Source organism: Ambystoma mexicanum, chromosome 4p (genome assembly GCF_040938575.1).
Source record: "Ambystoma mexicanum isolate Mex_15411 chromosome 4p, UKY_AmexF1_1, whole genome shotgun sequence".
NCBI classification, from domain to species: domain Eukaryota; kingdom Metazoa; phylum Chordata; class Amphibia; order Caudata; family Ambystomatidae; genus Ambystoma; species Ambystoma mexicanum.
In genome coordinates this window covers 214,952,833-214,975,807 of record NC_090927.1, presented here as the reverse complement: position 1 = coordinate 214,975,807, position 22,975 = coordinate 214,952,833, and the positions used below count along the sequence as shown (strand labels likewise).

At 44.1% G+C, this 22,975-nt stretch overlaps 1 protein-coding gene across 1 annotated transcript in view; it reads left to right on the top strand.

Annotated features, from left to right (window-relative positions):
* The first annotated feature begins 22,880 nt into the window (after positions 1–22,880).
* Positions 22,881–22,975, top strand: part of LOC138453150 (L-threonine 3-dehydrogenase, mitochondrial-like) — a 43,803-nt gene continuing 43,708 nt past the window's right edge. The window contains exon 1 of the mRNA XM_069605729.1: positions 22,881–22,957. The gene's annotated coding sequence lies outside the window, so the exon portion shown is untranslated. The remainder of the gene's footprint in view (positions 22,958–22,975) is intronic.

Genomic DNA, 22,975 nt, shown 5'->3' with positions numbered 1-22,975 from the left:
ACTCTCATGTGTGTAATGTATTTGTTCACATCAGACCAGAAAATGATCATCACCCTATTGTCTTGTGCTGGAAGGTGGCGGTTTCTAACACATTTAATCCAGATTACCATTAACATTTATAATTTAAAATATGAATGGAGAAATGACCTATTTTTTGACCGAAAAACGAAAATGACTGTTTGCTTTTTCTACCTTTTTTTAATAGTGCAGGGGGAAACCACCACACCACCACCCCTCACTCCCTACCCTAACTTATACACTTACCCCACCACCCACCTATTGTTTACTATACATATACAAAAATACCTACCATTTACGGTCAATAAAATGTGGTAATTTCTCCTTTTTTGTATTCATTTTTTTCAGCAGATTCCATTTAATCCTAGACAGCAGGGGGCAGATCCTAAACATACTGGCTACGTAAAATGATTTTGAGATGAGCAGGCCGTAATTTTGGATAAGGAGGATGTAAATAGTCTTGTGTAGCTGATGTCAACCCCACCCCATCAACTGAATATAGATAGCATGATAGGCAGATCAAATAGTCCCATCATTTTAGAAATCAGGATTAGATTGCCTTTATTAAAAGTAAAAGGTGAACATGGCACTGCACAGATTGGGGTTGGGCTGGCACAGGAAATGAAGGGGGCTTTAAATAATACACACATATCATAAGTGTATAAGGATATATTAAGAATAAAAGATACAAAGGGAGAGATGCTTGATTAAATAAAGAATATAACTCCCTGAAGAAAAGTACAGCATCAGACAAAAATATATTTTAGAAAGACTATTCAAATGCAAAATGGTTTCCAGTCCTAAACTGGGGGCGGAAGGCACTATAACCCATGACAAGAGTTTTCAGATAAGCAAGAGAGGCTGATGCATTTTTTTGGCAGCATCTTGCAGTGAGATAATGAGGTTTGTTAGGTTAAAAATTGAATTTGGCAAAGAAATCAGATAAGATTGTGATAAGGCCAGGCCATTAATAGAAGCTTAGATACATTTATCTATGTTCTTATGGAAGAGGGTACATCGTGTGCCATACTAACTATTCTGAGAGACCATCTGTTTTATTTTGTCACCATAAAATAGAGCATATGTATTCTTCAATGGTGTTAAACACTAGACTACCTTGGCAGAACTTCAACAACCAGATAAGGACCAGATATTGATGTGTGGAAATGTTCTTGGCAGGAGTTTAGCACTGTCATATTTGTGTCCAGCCAAGTCTAAAATAGGCAAATCCGTTTTGTGCATCAGAGAAAATTGTGGATGCCAGATATGCTAATGTGGACTTGTACGCATGAGAAACGTTATCCAATGATACTGAAGGAATGTTTTCTCTCTGACTAAATTGGCCTATCAGAGTATACCATTTTACAAGGTACTAATTAGCGTACAGGTTTTGCATAATCTTAGAAAGCTATAAAAATGGGTTGGGGGCAAAAATGCCTTTGAGTGTGTCCTGTCATTAAAGACCTTTTGAAACTCCAAGACATCTGATTTTTCATGTCACTGCCTGAAGGATGAGAACTCATGGATGCCTGATGGAATGGGAAGCAGGACCCCCTGTGCAGTCTGACTCTAAGGTCAGTTCATTCAGTATAATAATTGCGAACTACGAGGAGCTGACAAGTATAAACTCCAGTTAGCACTGTAAGAAGCCAACTACGACAATTAATCCTGCCACAAAACTGTGATATGCTGCTCCTTGGTACGACAAGGAATGCCTGAGGGCAAAACAGGAGCTGTTTTGTGTGGTTAGAATTAAAAATATGATTTCAGGTAAATTGCATAATTTAAAATTAGCATATACAAATCTTTTAAAAGAAGAGGATTTTTATTGAGTCCCAATGGGATTGATTGGATAAAATGGTTAAGGAAAATTATATGAAAGAGTTCTGGGATGTTGTAGAACAAGGTTTGGGCTTCGGAAAAGGGAAGAATGTGATCAGATCTCACCTATGACATGGGCACTGCATTATAAGCAGATTTTGTTTAATGCTGCAACAGAAGTATCCCAATCTCAGTGGAGGGACATGTTCAGCTTGGGTGGTATAGTTTTTACTTTAGAAGAGGCTCTAAAAGCAATTGCAGCAACTAAAGTCGCAAAGCCCATGGTCCAGATGGCATAAGGCCAGATGTTTACGTATGGTTTCAAGGATGGTGGACTCACATCCTGGTAGGTGTTTTTAATGCATTTGCACAGGTACAAGTCTACCCGGCTTCATGGGCCAGAAGTGTGATTAGTCCCATATTTAAAAATGGGTCATGTAGGTGTCCCCATTGTTATCGCCCAAGATCTCTCCTGGATACGGCTGGAAAGATCTTTTGCAAGTTGCCACGCTTGGTGATTAGAGGATTGGGCCAAGGTAAATAATATATTGCTGATCTATCAGGCCGGATTCTGGAAGGGGTATGGGACAATAGAATAGTGTCTTGTTCTGAATACGGTTATTGAGAAGTACGTCAGAATTAATCATGGTCAGTTATTTGCAGCATTCTTGGACCTAGCGAAGGCCTTCAACACTCTTGATCGAGCAATTCTGGAGTAAACTATTTAAATTAATCTTATGGTGTTTACTACAGTTGATTATGTGCTTTAACGATAAAACCTCAATGGCTGTTCATAGCTGTGGTTTTGATGGGTTGCCCGTGGAGTATGAAACCAATAGGGGGGTTAGACAGGGATACCAGTTGTCTCGCATACTTTTTATTATTCTTTTGTCTGCTTTTAATCCCGGCGTCCAGCAGGGTCCAATATTACCAACAGTTATAAATGGGTATAGCTACCCTGCCCTTTTGTACACGGACGATAAGATATTGTTGGATCTCACACCAGAGGTCATCGAATGTAGCCTGGGCTATGCAGTAAGCTACTTTAAGACTTATGGTTTGAAACTGAACTACGTTTGGATGATTAACAATGTGACTATTGAGATCACTGATACCTATTTTTATCTGGGGATTTATTTTTGCATATAATTGTAGCTGGGAATCTCACCAGGCTATGTTAGAAAATAAGATATGATTGGGGCTAGTGGGCTTGGCTAGATTTTACTACAAGTTTGATGGCCATCAGATAAAGAATTGTCTTGGGGTCCTTCAGGTCAAAGTTAATACTGCTGTACTTTACGGTTGCGAAGTATAGGGACACTTGGATTTCAAGGCATTAGATTGCATTAAAATGGGTTTTTTAGGAGGTTATTTGTCAGGAGAAACTCTGCAGTTGGAATTGGGAGTTCCCAGCATTAGTATCTGAGCGCAGCGAAAATATCTGCAATTTGCAGTAAACGTCTTTACCGGTAGTCTAGAAAGCCTTTATATTAAAATGCAATGGGAGAAATGTTGTCTTAGTACCTGCAAATAAAAGATCTGTGGCTTAAAAAGTGTACATATTTGTGCAAGTGCTGGGGTCTGGATTTTATTAAGCTTACTAATGGCAAAATAAATATGACAGACTAAAAAAAGAGGTCCAGTTACCTTGAGCATGAAAGTATGACAAGACATAGCACAAACCTACGCACACTAAAACATCTGGTGGCCGTTTGTTGTGTGCCACAGCCTTGTAATGTTATTTTAAAATAGCGGTCTCTGTTATACAGAAGGATTACCTTAATGGTGAGACTGAGCGTTCTACCTTCTAGGGGGCTTGTGGGGTGGCTAGCCAACGCCAGGTTTTGTCCATGTGGATCCATGGCCATTGAAAATCTGCTACATTTTATGTTGAGTTGCAGCTTCCTGGTTGACATTAGAAGACTGTGGCTTATGGACAATTTTATTAAGTATAATATTCGAACCACAGCCTAGTCAATGGAGTTCGTTTGTGTATTGATGATATTAAGTTTTTAATGGACAAATGTGAATTTGTTATAACTGCGTTTGGGAAATTGGATAGGCAATTTTAAGCTGCTCTTGGAAACTAGTTGGGGAATTGAGTTTATCTGGTATTAGATATTTTAAGACCTTGTTTTACAATATGTTATGTATTGTGCTATGTCTCAGTTGCTGTATTCTTTGATATGTTAATGGTGAAAGCAGAGTACAAATTGATTTCTCTTCTGATTGGGATGTGTGCTCCATCCACTTGTGTGGTAATGGCCATGTGTACTGTGCCACGTAGGTGTGTGCACAGTTGTGCCTTTCATGTGAGCAGGGGTGCGTTTTCATCCTAGTGTGCACCTTGTTTGCTGATTGGGGGAGCCACATGTTCTTTAAGGTGTCACATGTGTAGTTAGGTCCGAGTGTGCATTCTGTAGGTTTGTGTGTTGGTATGTGTCTGTGTCACTGTGTGCAGTGTTTGTCTTGTGGGTGCTGTGTCAATTTTGCATTGTGTTGGCTAGGTTGACATTAAACATGTGACGTATGTTCCAACAGTCTGTGGCATAATGTCCGACATGTTATCTGCATGCGTTGGTCGCGTAATTTCATCCTGCTTTGATCCTTTCTTGTCTGTGTGGTATGGGCATTCTGTGGGTTTATCCAGTGATTTATGGGCATGTCGGTGGGAGTGTCTGATCCTTTGTGGGTGTGTTGCTGGGTGTGTTCGTGTTTTGTTGGGTGTTACAGGGGCCTTCAGAATCACAACCAGTGTGATGGGCAAAAGGTGTATGTTTGGTGGTATTTACTGAGCAAATGTGGATCTTGGGAGATGTGTGTGGAGTGTCATAAGTTAAACCATGTTGTTGGTGGTGTAAGTGTTGTGCGCGATGCAGGTTTGTGTGCGGATGTGCAGGATGATGGTAGAGAAGTTTGCCAAAAATGTGTGGGTGCATGGGAATGACATTCGTGGCTGGTTTGTGCACATGTTCGTCATGCCTGACTTCAGTTTTCCTTGAATCGCTCAATTACGCTGGTGTGTGTTCCACCGTCGGGAATCATTTACGGTATGTTTGGACGTAAGTGCTTCTTCTTAGTAAATCAGATTTGACATGTGTCTATTTTTGCGCACGCTGTGAGATACGCTGCATTTCCATGTCTGACTTTGTGAATTCACTTTTTGTGACGTAACTTATACTGTGCGTAGAGTTTATTGCCTTTTGTCGTCAGTTATGCACAAAAAAGTCGTAGTTAGTTAATCAGGGCCATAAATATATAAACTTTCCACATCACTTGTTACCATAAATTCCTACATTTATCAAAGCCAGTGTTCTAAATTACATTAACGGCATGCATCACATCCTTAATAAAAGACAAGGTATCCTTAGCCAAATTATTTAAAAAAGGGAATCTACAAAAGTCAGTATGGGTTCTAAGACAGATCCTGTGCCAGATACAATGGGACGGCTTGGTGGATCTGAACTGTTTCAATGTATTTTGGGTAGAATGTTTATGGCAGGAAGGATGGGCTCCACCCTTATTGGATTGTCTGCCTCTTTCCCAGTTATCCAAACTTCTTCCAGCACTTTAATGCAGAAGACATTGATCCTACCTTGAAAATAAAGGGTTGAATCTTGATCAACTGGACGGGAAAATGTCTGATGATGTGGGCATCCAGCGACAAGCGTCTCTGTGTGGCAACACGTGGACTGATCATAGGGCAAGAGATGCTTCACAGAGAAGGTGTGCACCTCCCTAAGAAAGGGTCTGAGAAGTTTATTGATGGGCAAGTGTCTTTTGCAAGAGTGTCATTTTCAGGGCCAAGTTGTTTGCCATGAGCTGCTATTTAAGGGTTTGTTACACTGTTGTGGTTTATGGGGCACATAGACAATTATAATACAGTAATGTGGACTTAATATCTTTGTTTGCCCCTAGTGGTGCTCAAGATTATTGGGGCTGCCCGGTGACGTTGCCAGGGAGTTTCTCATGGGAGGGTCTTCTACCGCAGGTGTTGCAGAAGTGCGGGGAGTGAGACAGGGAGACAGATAGTTTATTTGTGTCGCGGGATCACTCCCAGGATGAGTCAGAGGCGTGCCCGGAGGCGGGCACCCTTCCACACCTATCTGGTTGTACACCCGTGATTAGATGGAACAACCTGCCCATCTCTTTAAGACTAGAACAAAAATAAACAAGCTTCTGGAAAAAACTCAAGACCCATCTGTTCAAAGGATAAACCGGTCCTAAGAAACTGATTCCCTCAATTACTTAACGAGCACCTTGTCCTGTGATTTATATGTTTTGTCTTTTCGTGTATATGTCAGCGCTTGATGCTTCCGAGCTGCTGGTGCTATATAAACAAACAAATAAATAAGTAACTAAATAAAATAGATGTGATTAGCAGTCATTTGAAGTGTGATGCTTGCTTAGAGTAGAACATTTGGTGAGAAAAGAAATGGCTTTGGTGGGAGATGCTGCTGAGCTGTAGCTAAGATGGCTGCTTGAGCCCATTGCTCCAGCCCCGGCAAGATCCTGTTTTGGAGAAATCCTGTCTGTGTGCCGGTGTCACAGTGCCAAACTCTAGTATATGGTGGCGTAAGGTCCACAGAAGATACTGGCTGCAACATCAAGGCCTGCAGTGCTCACCGAGTCAGAGTGGTCCTCGTCAGCAACTGTGATCTTGGATCGCTGGCGCAGAGCGCTTGGCCCCGTGGAGCAATGGAGCCTGGTGTCGGAGCACTGGGAAGCGTAACCTGGGTAAGCCAGGTGGTATTGATCCCACGGCAGCCTGTACGGCTCTGGCAACATTGTGACGGTGATAGTTGGCACCCCGGATTGGGGGTGCATGGATGCCTTGGCCTCCTGGGATATCTTGACACCGGAGCGTGCAGCGCACTAGGGGGAACCTTGTGGCACAGTAACAGCCTGGGCTACGAGAGAGCCGCCAGCTCCTATTAACGGGGCCATTGGGGGAGAGGCACCCACAAACACTATGGCTGTGGAACACAGCAGGGGCTACAAACAGAGGAGTGGCGAGGCTTACCCCTGCAACTGTACCTTGAAGTGCAGGCTAGAGCAACAAGGCACTGCTGGGGGGCCTCGGTGTGGGAGATACTGTGCAGTGTTTGATAGTGCCACTAGGGTGCATGCACAGTAGTGACTATCTGGCTTAGCCCGGTGCCATATTTCCTACAGCACTGGCCTTGGAACGAGGCAGGTGGCACACAACACCCTGTTTCTTGTCAGCCCCTGGTGAGCCGCAGGTGTGTGAATGTGGCTTGTCCCTGGGCTTGTCCCTGCATAGCTCCATCCTGAGACTTGATGCAACTGGAATTGAGGGCTCCCACTTGTTACTCCATATAGTAGGTGGCCTGGTCACTGCACCTACATGACACCTAGTAAGGTAGCTAAGTTTAAAAAAAAGAAACAATCAACCTGTCCCTTGTGTCGCGGTGACGGTGCAGACTTGGTCCATATATTTTGGTGTTGCACCAAGGTGCAGGGTTCTGGTCCCACATCGAGCAAGCGTGTAGAAAGGCTAGGACCACGAGTTACTCCTGAAGCCCAATGGAGTGTCTACTAGGTGCATATCCGAGAAGTAGCAAGCACAAACACATTATTATGTTTATGGACCTGGTGTGCATTCTTGCTAAACGGTGCATTGCCATGTCCTGGAAGTCTGCTGGAGGCCCACAATATAATAATAATAATAATAATAATAATAATAATTTGGCATTTATATAGCGCTACGAACCCTCAGGTATCTGAGCGCTGCTTATTATTACCCACGGTGTGTGGTGCTCATTTTTCGACCTCGGAAGGATGAAACGCTGAGTTTGGCGCTGCCGGGCAGGCTCTGCATTGATGTCAAAGCGAGCGCTCTACTCGCTGTGCCACTTGACCGGCTGATTGATATCCACGTTGGTACACAGACCTTGAGACCTGGACCAAGGTGGAGACCAGAGTGTGGGCCAGGTCAGCACAGAGCCTGTATGTGCCTTCGGGTGGAGCGTATGATTCCTAGAAGCTATTAGTTTGGGATATGTTTCAACCCTCAGATGTTAGCCCACCATGAGCTCCCTGCCATTGCTTAAAGTGCATAAAATATAAGATTCTCTACTCCCTTTGCCCCCCCTGCTCCTACACCCCTAAATCGAGTAGGATCATGTATTGCCACGGCCTAAGCACATGAGTCTGGAACATTGCTGGTCTCCCCCATCGCCAGCCTGGCCACGGAATTGAGTGAAACTAAGACTTAGTTACATGCATGGAGAATTGTTGTTATGTTGATTGACTTTGTTATATTTGTTTATTATGTTAGCAGAATCGCTTCAATCACAAGCTTGAATGTATATTTGTTACTAGTGCGTCATGGTTTATTACACCACTGTATGCTTACAAATACCAATAAACAAATAGAAAAATAAATAGTACGTGGCCTGGACGCCTTTTTGTCGGAGCTGTGCGATAGCCAGAATTGGCCCGGTGAAAGAATTCTGCTGGGAAGAAACAGAGGTAGCAGTTGTGTGAGGTGGATGTGAGCAAGGCCAGTGAATATCCTTCGGAGGGCGAGCTGAACATAGGGCTGGACCCCTCCGGTTGTACATTGATGAAAGGTGCAGGGAAGAAAAAAGGTTCTATGGATTCCTATACGAATACCCCGGCGAAGGCCCCCAGGGTGGAAGAAAATGACAATGGTGGCATCGCATACGTGTCGGAGGGGAACACCTGGCAGGACCAGTTGATGGTGGCGATACAAAGTGGGTTCATGTCTGTCAATGTCAAATTAGATGACATAGTGGCAAATATTATCTTCTTGAGGTCCAAATTGGACAATGAAAGTGGCCCTATAATGGAAGCAGAGATGAGAATAGGAGAGGTGGAGGATAAAATGGAGCAGCATAATCGCGCAATCTCCAGATTAAAGGCCGAATTAGCTGCATTGCGCGTCAAGTGTGATGATCTCGAGTCGCGATCACGATGCAATAATGTGTGGATAGTTGCGGTACCAGAGAAGGCTGTCAAAGGACCCGTGGAACCATTTGTAGAGAAGCTATTTAAACAACTATTCGGGGAAGCTCAGTTCTCAGCAAATTTCTTGGTGGAATGTACAAACCATGCCCTGGCCCCTCTCCTGAGGACAGGGACCCCTTTGTGCACATCATTGCAGAAATTCTCAATTACAGGGATAGGGATCTTATTTTGATGCTATCCCATGAACAGGGAACACTCTGCTACGAATCCAGCAACATCCATATTTATCTGGACTTTGCGACTGGGGTTCAGTTTATACGGAGGTGCTATGAGATCCCATATGGTCTCATGTTCCCTACTTAACTGCGCTTACAACATGGGTGATGGACACATTTCTTTGAATCACCGGCTGATGCCATCGCCTCCATCGAGGCATCCATCCCTCAGCCTGCGAGGGGGGATTCTTAATAATAGAAGCCCCAGCCTGGCTGCAGCTTACGTGCTAAAGAATGGAGGAAAGTGACTCGGATAGTCTTGAATAGTGTACTGGAGCCATGAGATATACGAACAATGGCACACACAGATAATGTAGAAGCTAGCCGGGGAACATAAAAGCCTTGTGAATGATGCAGAGGCTTGCAACGCACCCTTGGAGATTTCCACTCTTGTTGTGGGACACATCGTAAAGTTTGGGGTGATGATGGGGTTGGGGGAGTTGGGCTAGCAGGGCAATATTGGCGCTCACAGTTTCATATCGTTGGTGTGGGTGGGGCTATTGTGGGTTGGGAGGGGGAGTTTGGTCACTGGTGGGACCATTGTTGGTTGGAGTAATGGGGGACGCATTAGAAGAGATGCAGTGTTAGGTTTCAAAGTTGGCGTACATTTTGTCGGACAAGTATGATGGTGTATTGAATCAATGGGTGGGTAAGATATGGTAAACATGATCCCTTATGTGTCTGACAGGACCTAATAGGTGAGACTGTAACATTGATATTGTGGAATGTCTGTGGCCTCAATAATCCATCTGCAGCATGGAGGGTCTTAGCGTACTTAGGTTATCACTGACCCAAGATGGTAATGCTTCAGGAAACTAATGCGCAGGGACCATTGATTAAAGGGTTCGCACCTAGGTGGGGCTAGCAGCAGTATTATAGGGAGTTTTCATGACAAGCAAGGGGAGTGCTCACCTCAGTCCATCAGTCAATGTGTTTCCAAGTTGATAATAGCTGCATAGACCCTCAGGAGCGATTGGTCTGGGGGAAGGTGTTGGGCACAAGGATGGGATTGGTCCACACATATGGCCAAAACTTCGATTATCCTTGAATTTGATGCCGATATATCTGAGATCATTACGAGGGAGGCCGCCGCTGTCCTGATTATATGGGGAGGGTACTTTAACACTGTCCCGGTCTGCGGGTTGGACCGCTTGAGAACTACACATTGAGGGTTGTCCGGAGCTGCGCGTATGATCAGACAACTTATGTCCCAGATAGAGCTGGTGGATGTCTGGAGGAGCCAGAGTCTGTGGGTGGTCGTGTATACATTTTACTCGTTGGTTCATGACGTGCAATCCAGGATCAAATATTCGTTGGTGTATGCGGGGTGTGTGCCGAAAGTAAAGGATTGCAGGATTCACCTAAGGACACTCTCTGATCCCTTGACCGTTGAAATGTCTGTATTGTGGGATTGTCCTGCAGCACCTCGACCATTATGGAGGTATTGGATGCTGGCATATTGTTTTCATTCCAGGACAAGGTACAAGGGTTTTTTGAGAGGAATGAGGTGTCGGTGTCTCGATATGCTATGGTCTGGGAGACATTTAAAGTGTAGTTGTGAGGAGAAATGATGTCCACGACCATGGGGGCGCTGCAGGAGGTCCGCCGGGAGTTATGGGAGGTTGAAACGCAAGTGAGACAGCTCGAAAATGACTATGGCATATCTCATGATAGGGCACTGCTGGGATTAATTAAAGGCAACCTGCTTAATTTTCTGAAGCTGGCAGATAAGGAGGTTGGGTGCATGGCGAGGTCCAGACACAGAGTTATGGCGAGGCGGATAGGCCCAGACGTTTCCTGGTTGCGGTAAACTGGAGTGAGAAGGCTCACAGAACATAGCCGGCATCAAGGGGAGGATGGAAGATATGTTAACCTTGAATGAGGGCATAAAGAGGGAGTTCTGCGATTAATATGCGGCTCTATATGTCATTGCTGATGACCTGGGTATCACCGATCAGGCCCTGGCCTGGTTGACCTCGTTCCTCTTTGATCGACCCTCCTAGGTCCAACTTGGGTCCTTCCTTTCCTCTATCGCACTCTCTACCTGTGGTTTTCCCCCAGGGTACTAACCTCTCTCCATGGCTGTTCAACCAATGCCTGGCACCTCTTGACCACCATGTTGCAGCTCTCTGCTCCAACTTTCAGTGCTTTGCGGATGACACTGAACTTGTTTTCAGGCACCTCTTCTCCTCTCATCTCTGTCTGTCTGCTATCCAGGAGTGGTGTGCCACCAATGATTTCTGCCTTGATGCCAGTTAGAGATTCTACTCATCTGCACACCTGCACCCTCCTTTCTTGTCACTCTCTGGCCGGCCTCCATTGGCCCCCTTCCTGCTCCTACCTGTGAGGCTAAGAACTTTGGGGTCATCTTCGACTCTACACTCTCCTGTTCTCCTCACATATTTGATGTCTCTAAGAAGTCAGACTACTAACTTCACCTCCTCAGAGTTATTCTTCCTTTCGTCTCCTTCCCCCAGAAGCTCACTGTCTTTAGAGCTCTGGTTCTCTCTATGCTGGACTACTACAACAGCCTCTTTCTAAATCTGCCTGCTTCTACTCTCTGCCCTCTGCAACTCATCCACAACAGGACTGCAAGACTTGTCCTTGGCCTCAATCCCTGGGATCGTATCTCTCAAGCACTGAAATCTCTGCATTGGCTCGCCGTGGCTGCAAGGATTAGGTTCAAGACCCTCTGTATTGTCCACAAGGCGTTCTGGGGCCTGGGTCCTCAATACTTCCAACTCTCTCTTCGTAAATGCCTTCCTACCCAAGCTCTTTGCTCCTCCACCTCCAACTCCCTCAAGGTCAGTCGCTTCTCCAGGCAACAAGTTGGTGGGAGATCTCTTTCTTCTGCTGGGGCCTCCCTCTGGAACTGATCCGCTGCACTTAATTTATGATTACTTTTCTGTGTCATTTCGCAGGTAAATCTGAGGGCCAGGGCAGTTGCAGAGTCCTTGGATGCCGAGAAGTCCCTCAATTCAGTGTCCTGGAAATTCTTGTTCAGAGTGCTGTGGTATTTGTGATTCAGGGGTTACATTATAAGCTTGTGCAGCTGTTATACGCCAATACAGTCCCCAGGATTCGCACTAATGGTATGTTATCACGAGAGTTTGGTCTGGGGCACAAGATGAGGCAGGGGTGCCCCTTGTCCCCCCTGCTGTTTACCCTAATGATAGGGCCTCTTACAAAGGTGCTGAGGGACAGGCACAGACATAGAGGAATATGGATAGTGGGTCCACCCCATGTCATTTCACTATACGCTGATGACACACTATTATATATTCAAGAACTCGAGCAGAATCTGGGTCCGATAATGGAAGAGGTTCATACATTTATGCATTACACCAGTTATAAAATTAATGAGTCAAAATCAGAGTTAATCCCGCTCATGGCTAAGACACCACAGCTGGGAGACTTGCTGGGGTGGGTCCCAACTGGGTTTAGATACTTGGGTGCATTGGTATCTCAGTCTCATCGCTCGCTTTACGTCAACAATCATGAGGTGTATCTAAATTCCCTGGCCCTCAAGTTGAGGTTGTTGGTCAGGCTGCCTATATCTCTTTATGGGAGATTGTCTTTACTGAAGATAGTGATGGTCCCTAAACAACTGAATTATTTCAGTAATGTCCCGATATGGCTGTGGTGAGTATTTTTTTAATATGCTCCAGTCCTTGGCCATCGAATTTGTCTGCGTAACTGGGGTTGCCCGATTGAGTTGGGAGGGTCTGGCAGAGCCCTATATGCAGGGGGGTCTCGCAGCACTAGACTTTGAATTGTATTATATTGTTGTGCAAGCCCAATATGCAGGTTACTGGTATTTACTGACTCCAGGGCCGATACACCAGACGTTGGAGTGCTACAGTGTGGCACAACCGGCATGCGTACTCTTGCACATTCGACCCGGTCTGCACGACTGTAAATGCTTGGTCTCGACTTTTTTAAGAGATTGGGAATAGTGGCGCCGTATACCAGAGCGGTGCCCCTGTGGAATTGCCCGGGGCTCCCCCCTGTATATGACTATGACATTTAGAGGTTCTGGGATGCTGTGCGGCAGATGGTTTTGTGGGGTTTATTTCGGAGTGGGAAGTTTGTGACCCTTGAGTGGTTTGTAGCGAAGCTGGGTAACAGCCCTATTAAGATACGACAATATTTCAAGATGTGGGCTGCGACCCGCAGGAACCGGACACTCACAAGTGTATTGAGGCAGTGGTGTCAAGTGGTGATGCCAAGAGGATGGTCTCTAGGCTGTAAAGACTGTCAGTCAGCCTTTGGTAAATAAGGCATGGAAGAAATGGGAGTGTGGGGTACATTTACCAGCCCTAACAGAAATTCCCTTCATACACCACATTTCAACATTTCACACAAAAGCGACTGTGTTGTGTTCTCCTTGGCACATGTGTGACGAGCTTTGAACACTGTCACCCTGCACAAGAAAACTGACCTGCATTCAAGATGGGATTGCAATTTGTCCTCCTTTCATTTTTAAACACATCAAAGGTGTGTTCCATTAAACACAGACCTGCTGTGTATTTCATCTGATTGCCATGAAGTAAGGCAATATCTTCCAGAACAGCATTATTTTCACTGAGAACGTACATGCAGAGCAAGAATTGTGTTTCAGTCAACACGGCTATGATTTCCTTTTGAAATAGACCAGTGCACTCAAATTACTGGAAAGGCAATCAATAGTACGGCTCTCTCTCTTATCACATGTCAATTACAAAGAAATGCTTGGCAGTATATCGCTCTGTGTCCAGAAACTGACTGTATCTGTAAAAGCCCTCCAGAAGGTTAATTAACAAGAAACTGTGTGCGGCAGAAACCGCATTTGTAAACTTGACATAAAAGAAAAATGAACCCACGTGTAAAATGGTGCTTTTATAAATCAGGAGAATACCGTTTAAATGCGAAATACAATTACAGCCTGTGCTCACACAGAAATGGGATTAAATATGCAGGGATGGGGCTCCTGCTATAAACTGTGTATGATATTTATTCCCAAAAAGACTTTGTTTCTGTTGAAAGAAAGAAAAAGAAAAAGGGAACTAGCTGTTTTATACTGTGGGGGACATAAGGGTAAAAGATCATTTTACTTCTTAGATAGTCCGTTCATATATAAGTTCAGCATATATGCTTCTTAATCACCTGCACTGCTTACCATTCCTAATGCGTTTTACTACGCAAGATCAAGCGATCAAAGTGATGTTGTCTGGTTCAGCATGGACGTATTCAGTTCGTATTCTATTGAATACTGGACAGCCCCAAGTTATTTGTCCCATGGAGGTGCTTGGGTTAGTGTTGGCCGTCGGTGAACTAATGGTAATAGTTTGTTGCTTGTGTGTTGAAGAGATACAGGTTGATCAGGACAAGGTTAGAGGGAGAAACCCTTAGTGTAAATAAATCCCTATTTCTATTTTTCATTAGTGCATGCTTAGAGTCCTGTGATTTAAGTAAGGGAATGCAGCTTACTTTCATGTCACTAGTCTGTGCAGGAGAGTTCCTTAATGAGCCAAGGTTGGTTTGGGTCGACAAAGGTGTAGCCGGGTTGGTCCTGCACGGGAAGTGAAATAATACGCTTTGTTTCGTTTCACGCCAGACTAAGGGCTTCCTTATCTCTATAAAGTGATGAGAACTTATAGTTTACTGTGCCCGTATCGAAGTAACAAAAGCAATAGCGATTACTAAAAAGCTACGTATCATCTTGCCTATTTCTCAGTCTTACCGTGGTCGCATTATCCTCCAAAGTTACCCGTCCGTGCTTCTATTTCTGTTGCTGTGTTGTTCGTGGAATCACCTGATTCTTATATGCTGTTTCATGCGTATCCTGACGTTGTGCGTGGAGTGCGAGTGTTGTGAACGCATTGTCATTCAGCTGGTGATTTGCGATAATACGTTAGCAGTCACTAGTGTTTCACGTTTCACGCTATTTCATGCGTATCTTGACGTCATGCGTGCCATGCGAATGGAGCGCGAAAGTTTTGAGCACATTGTCATTCAGTTGGCGATTTGTGATACTACGTTACCAATCACTAGTGTTTCACGTCGTTGTTGCTTGTGTTATTACATGAGCAGTTTAAATAGAAGCTACCTGAGATGGTACTAAGGTAAACTACAAGCGACGCGCAATGCTGTGTGGGTTACTTTCTTTGTATTAGTCGATTATTTTCATGTTGTTTAACATGGGGGAATTTTATAGATTTACAGGTTCCAATCCATTTTTTCATTAAGGCCAGTCAAGGAGCTTTTGGTTAGAAAAATGAGTTGTTGTTCTTTCCGCAATAGAATTGTTCTGTCTTTGTTAATATCCATACTCTGTGTTAATTTATAGATTACAGTTCATTTTAGGTCTTCTATTGAATGTTGATGTTCCACCCAATGGTCAACCATTGGTGCATTTTTAGTCCGGTTTTTGAGGCAACTTCTGTGTTCACCAATGCGGATTTTCACTTTACGGTCTGTTTTACCAATGTACACTTTATTGCAGGGGCACCATACTGCATAAATTACCAGAGTAGAATTACAATTGGTATGTACTTTTTGTTTCCATTTGGATTGTAAGCCTATGTCTACTTCAGTGCTTTTAGTAGTGTATTTACAATACATGCACTGTCCGCATGGATGATGTCCCACAATTTTTGGAAGACCCCATTGTTCAGTTAGGCTCATTGTCGATTGACGTTTTAATGTCACGTCATTCCTTGTAACTTGCTCTTTTAGGTTTTTACTACATTTAAATGCGACAACAGGTCTTGGGACTGATACATCTCCTTTCTCCAATACTGGCCAATTCTTGAGAATATTTTTTTAATGTCATTAGACATATTGCTGAAGGTATTTACGAAAATTAATTTAGGATCTTTTTTGGTTTCCGAGTGTTCTTTGTATTCCAGTGGAGAGTCACGATTATTGTTGTTGCGGCGTTTGAGGGCCTTCCTAACTACTTTTTTCGGATATCCTCTTTGGATTAACTTAGCTTCCATATTTCCTGCTTCTTCCGTAAAATCCTCTTTCTTGGAGCTATTTCTTTTGAGCCTCAGAAATTGGCCCAGGGGGAGGTTGTCCCTTACATGTTTTGGATGTGAACTGCTATAATGTAGCAGAGAGTTCCTGTCTGTCGGTTTGTTGTATGGTTTCAAAGAGATACATTTTTTAATGGGGTCCACCATGATCGTAATATCCATAAATTCCAGTTTCGTGGTGCTGAAGTTAAATGTGAACTGTAGGTATTTGTCTTGGGTATTGATCCAGGTAAGAAACTCTTCAAGTGTTGCTACGGGACCACACCAAATTACGAGGGTATCATCAATGTATCTTCGCCACGTGCGCACGTATTTAAAAAATTGATTAGATATGTGCATGATTTTGTGGGTTTCAAAAGTTTTCATGCACAGGTTTGCTACACTAGGAGCTAGAGTAGCTCCCATGGCCGTACCATGTATTTGTTGAAAAAATTCTCCATTGAAGTGAAAATAATTCTCAACTAAGCTCATTTCAGCACACCATAAAATGAAAGAAGTCGGTGTAGAGCCCCCTTGGTGTTCGGAAAGCAGTTTTTCTTCCAACATATCAATGGACGCTCTCTGCGGAATATTACTATATAGCGCTACTACATCCAGTCCTAGTAGAATTTTGATGGTGGGATCAAATGGTAGTCCTTCCATTTCTTTGATGATCTGTGTGATGTCCTGAACGAACGATGCCATTTTGCAAACCATTGGTTGAAGAAAAGCATCTGCGAATTTAGATAGGGGTTCTAATACAGAATTGACCCCTGAGACGATTGGCCGGCCCGGTGGTTTAGTCATTGATTTATGTATAAATGATACAGACATAAACCTTAGTGAAAATATGTGAAATATTAGTGTGCATATGTGTGGCCATTTGCAGAATTTTAAATATTATGTTTCTCCCAAAAATGGTGAAATTGTGCCCAAAAGCGATGCTACACCGCGCAGAGTTGGCAATCGCACTGTCCGATTCCCTGTGAAATATGGTATCTGCATATCTGTTTCATATGATGGTGACTAGTATAGAATTGAAGTTTTGCTCCATAACTCATTTTTGTCAAGAAATAGGCTTGGTGAGACAAAGGAAGTTATAAAGGCACACACATAAAATGATGTAATTTCCCCTGGACCAATTAGCCCGGAGGGAGGAGGGAACACCAGTAGCCTGGCCTATCAAAGTAGAGGGATAAGTCCAGAGTGTCTCACCCCAGATTGTAAAATTCTATGATGTCACTCTGGCTATCTAAGCTGGAGACAGAAAGACACAAGGATATTTAAGAATTCAAAAACTCAAAAACCAGATCCAGAGGCAGCTGATTCCATCCAGGCAGAACCACCCATCCAGATCCAGGCATACCTCACAATCCAGAGAGAAAGGAGGAAAGGCATCTGATCCCATCTAGGAGAGCCCAGTCACCAGACATTGCCCAGCTGATCCCTTGGCCCGCTGTCCCAGTGACCGGATTCCTTGGCCCCCGCTGTCCATAGTCCTCGCTGGCTATCCAAATTACCAAACTCAAGCTTGCCTCATAAGTATCACATCACCCAGTACCCAAAAACTGCATATCCCAAAATCGAAAATAACCCCCTTGTGCACAGTGCCTTTCCTTAATAATATAGTAATTAAAATATAGCCTCAGTAGAACCTGTCATTGTGCAAGCAAAACCAAATTTGCTCATGTATTGTACTTTTCTCTAAATTCTGATTTGCCTTGTTCCCATAAAAACCCCAAACATAATCCCATTAAGAATATTCCCTTTCCCTCAGAATCTTGTCTGATATGTCCCTTTGTTTCTCATCCAAAAACCGATTTCCTATTTTGACAGCTAAGCCTCTTTTCTTAGCTGCTTGTCATTTTGAAGCCTGTGTAAAATAAGAGTTGCAATTCTGCCGCATGTGTTTTCTTCTGCATTGTTGTCCTCCCAGAATCGATTTTCTTACCTGTGTCATGTTGTTTTGGTGCCCTGTTCGGTAGTCTGTAAGCTTCCTTATCATTTAAGTGTAGCCACACACATTTCTGTCATAGCTATCCTACCGTAATTGTAAACTGAGATACAAGTAACAAGTAAAATCCAAATATGCCATTTTGCTCTTTTTGAAGGTTTTCATTTTCTTTTCTGGCCTTCCATCTTGGGTGGTAGGCTAAGGTTTAAATGTGATGTTTCCCTCTTCTTTCTGACTCCTAGCCACGCTTTCCATCCACAAAGAATTTAGTCAGCAGGTGTTTGGGGGAAGTGTGCAGGGGGAGTGCTTAACCTGTGTGCTATCTGTTAATTTGAAGAAACGTTATCTTGTTTCTGTTTCTATTAAAGGTTATGTATCTTATGTTAGGATTTTGAAGTAACTATATTGGGGGATTTATGCATGTATATGGCCACACAGTGGTGTTTGCTGCCCTAACTTTGATTTGCTTAATTTTTTTTAAATTCTAAAAATCAATAAATATTTTATTGTTACACACCAACCTGGTTAATAGTCCATTGCGACACAGGGTATTTTTTTAAGTGGGTGTGAGACGGGTTGGGTGCCTGCTCAAACCAAGAACCCTGGGCTCAAATAAAAATAAATAAAAACGTTTTCATTGTGCGCCACATTCATTGTCAGTGGAAGACGTACCTTGCGGGAGTGTGCCGTGTCATAAAATCTGTCACAGGAGCAGAATCTGGCTACTGAGATACGTCATGATTAATAGTGCAGATGGAGCCTACCGACGAGGGATGTCTCACTTAATGTTAGATTTAGATTGATACAATTTAAGGTGTTGAACCAACTACATTACATACCGGCGCGCATTTCTAGATTCACGACGAATGTCAGCGATGCATGTCTAAAGTGTGGGAGAGCTGGGGTGACACTTTTCCATATGTTCTGGGACTTACCACGGATAGCATGTTTTTGGCGGGAGGTGATGGATGTCCTGTACGATATGGTGCAGATTACCTGTGTGCTTACCCCTCCTAAGTACCTCCTGGGAGATACTGTAAAGATTTCTGTGCTAATGCGTAGATATTTTAACATGGGATGTATCATTGTCAAGAAATGCATATTGAAATATTGGAAATCCAGAGTAGCTCCCACATGTGCAGAATGGCTTAAGGAGTTAGCGTATGCCACTGAAAGAGAGGAGGGATACATTGCAATGGTTGTGCCTATGGGCAGGCCAAATGACATTTGGATGCCCTTCCGGGAATACCTCTCACGAACAACGGCAGGCTGAGGGGATGCGATATTGCGGGACTTGAGCAGTTAAACGTATTTATGTTTGTGCCCAAGGTAAATGGACTCAATGTGCTGCTGATGTACAATTAACACCAACTATTGTGTTTACTTGTGTGTGTGATAGTGCACGTCTGTGGTGCACTGTAACATGTCTGCCTATTTCTTTAAAAAAGTTTTTTTTTTAAATGGCTTGTTGTCTCCTATACTTAGGTGTTCTCCCAATATCCAGATATCACAAATCTAGCGGTTTTGCATCTACTGTTGTGCCTCCAATTTAAGAGTTCATCCTTGTTTAACCATGTGTCACATTTAGAGTGAATTGTGAAGTTTAGCCATGCATCACACTTAGAATTGTGAAGTTTAGCCATGCGTCACACTTGCGTGAAACGTGAAGATTAACCACGAGGCACACTTCGATAGAATTGTGAAGTTTAGCCATGCATCACACTCAGAGTGAAATGTGAAGATTAACCATGCATAAGATTTAGACAGAATTGTGAAGTTTAACCATGTTTCACACTTAGATAGAATTGTGAAGTTTAGCCATGCGTCACACTTAGATAGAATTGTGAAGTTTAGCCATGCATCAGACTCAGAATTAAATGTGGAGATTAACCATGCATAAGACTTAGAATTGTGAAGATTAACCATGTGTCACAGAGTGAAATGTGAAGTTTAGCCATGCGTCACACTTGAGTGAAATGCAAAGATTAGCCATACACCACAGTTAGATATATTTGTGAAGTTTAGCCATAAGTCACACTTAGAGGGAATTGTGAAGTTTAGCCATGCATCAGACTCAGAATGAAATGTGAAGATTAACCATGCATAAGACTTAGATAGAATTGCGAAGATTAACCATGCATAAGACTTAGATAGAATTGTGAAGATTAACCATGTTTCACGGGGTGAAATGTGATGTTTAGCCATGAATCACACTCAGAATGAAATGTGAAGCTTAGCCATGCGTACGACTTAGAATTGTGATGTTCAGCCATGCATCACACTTGAGTGAAATGATTAACCATGCATCACACTTAGAATTGTGATGTTAGCCACTAAACAACATATCCCTCGTCTCACACCTCTCAAACTCTAAACTAAACACAATCAAACCGATATTGCACAACAAAACGCATGCACATCACTACACCGCAATAACGAAACAAACCATACACAGCCCCGCACAACAGCACATGAAAACTACTGACCGAAAAAACGAACTGACGCTGCACAGAGCACATCACAGCTCCCTTGTGCTTTTTCCCACACAGTTCTACTAACCTACCTACCCTCTTGCTTTTTCAGATCCGCTAGAGCGCCAGGGGACCACTATGATGGTGACTTTGCGCGGTATATATATCCCTTAACATAAATGCGGCTGAGTATTTGTGGGGACATCACGTGATCGCGGGAGCGCGATCTCGCGGACCCGCGCTCCGCGAGAGGGAACTCTTGGCGCCAGTAGGAGGCTGGTGGAGCGCCAGACAGGTCGGTCTGCACAGCGCTGCTCCTTACGAGGGGCCAATGTGACTGAAGGCCCAAGTCAACACCAGCTCACTTCCAGGGCGTAAGTCCAATGCCATAGGAGGCCTCCTGGGGGCTCTGGAAGTACACTGTGTGCAGTCTACTGCACACCCGCTTCCAGTGAGGTTAACTGGGATGCCCAGCCAAGACTGTGAGTACTCGCCTTGTCCCATCTCCTGGACCGTTGCTACCCGCGTTCTGTTATTGAATAAAAGCAGTTGCAACTACCTTGGGCGTCCTGTCGTCCTTTGTGGCCACAACAGTATTCACCAAAATAATTGGCCTTTGCCTTTTGCACGTCCCATGAGGACTTTTGCATCTGAAAGGCCCCACACATCTCCACCGCTGGACTGCTGAAATCCGCATCTTCTCTGAAGACACATCACAAAATGACCCTTTGCCCCATTTTTAAACTGGCTTGTTTATTTACATGATGTAATGGACAAAAAAAAAGGTTTTCTTTTAGTTTTTGGAGAATTTCACATGTTTTCATTGTGCATAATTACAAGCTGCGGGTTGTGTTTCTGTAAGGCTTCATATTAAGTTGCAGAAAGAGGGGGTGTGGGGGGGGAATGCTTAGTCTTAGCTTACTTATCTTCCTGTTACTTCATTTTGAAGTCGGTATATAGCTGCAATCATACTCCTTGTGCTTGATGTATTCCTACAAGGATATATATATATATATATATATATATATATATATATATATATATATATATTTCTCTGCTTAACTAAAGTGTGTGATCCTCGACACGTATGTTTCTCTTATTGTACCTAATCTTTCAAAATTGATAGTCTGGAGTGATTCCGTTTATAGTATACACTTGTTATTTTTTTTTTATTTCCAAGTATAAACGCAGTAAGGGATGGCCTTATGGCAGGGCTGTCTGGGCTACCACCGGGGGCACCATTAGCACCCCGCCACGCCAGCACAGGGAGCCTTTCAATGTCTGCCCTGAGCTGGCGTGGTGGCAGAAGGCAGCCAGGCGCTCCATTGAAATTCAATGCGCCCGCTCTTGTGCTTGTACTGCCGAGCTTTGCAGCGCGGGAGCGGGCGCATTTAATAACAAGAGGGCGTCCATGCTAAGCACCAGCAGCCTATTGAGGTGATTACCTCTCTGCTGCGGCAAGGGAGCGGGGGGTTTTCATTATAATAGGGAGCTGATGCTATAGCATCTCCAACCTATTACGGGGATTTATTCCCTGAGGCAGCGCGGGCGGGGGGATGTTTAAAAACCAATTGGAGCAACCCACCCCACCCCTGCATTGTGCAGCGGTGCGCAGGGTGACGGGAGGGGCCACATTTTTCATTCACTGCCCGGGGCGCGACCGCTGCTACGGCAGGCACGGAACAGATGGGTGATGCACATGTAGCTCAGCGGGTTCATCACTCGTTGCTGTGATTTGTCTTTTATCTGTAGGTCACAGTTTCAAATACCGCTAAAGTCGACTCCCCCTTTCATTCTTGGGAGGTCCATAAAGTGAGTACTAATTTCGATTGGGTAATAATAATGTACATATGTTCTCTGTAAAGCTCCTTGGCTAAAAGCGGTAAATAAATAATAGGGTATTATTCGTGGCAGTACGGAAAAATCAAAACAAGCCGCCAGCAGCTGACATGTTAGCTTGAGACGTTGATAAGCATTACTGGGTCCCAACCTCATCCCCTTGTCTTGAAGCGCTTCGAAACACATTGTGTATAGGCGCTATATAAAAAAAATGATCAGATCATATTCCAGCCTACAAACAAGTCCACTTTGAGTCCCATTGCCTTAACTGGAAGAGGTCACCCTCTATCCAAAACATGCACCACACGCTCTCGCCCTCATCGTCTGAGCAGCTGACATCACCCTCCGATGGGGCCATCGTGAGGGCTACTGACGATCTAGTGACTGGGCAACATTCCACTGAAGTAAACCTCGGTCCTCGACTCGCGCACTCAGGCACCGGATTAAATCAGCACGTGTTGGCAGCGGCGTCATGGCCAATGCCCCTGTGCTGACGGAGGGGGCCGACGCCCCCTACGCCCTGGCTGCTGATTGGCTGGGCCGGGAGGCTGTGCCCTATAAAAGGCTGGGCACGCCTTCTCGGCCAGATTGAATCCTAGAAAGAGCCCCTGCGCCGCCAAAGACGAGGTAAGAGGCTGCCTCTTT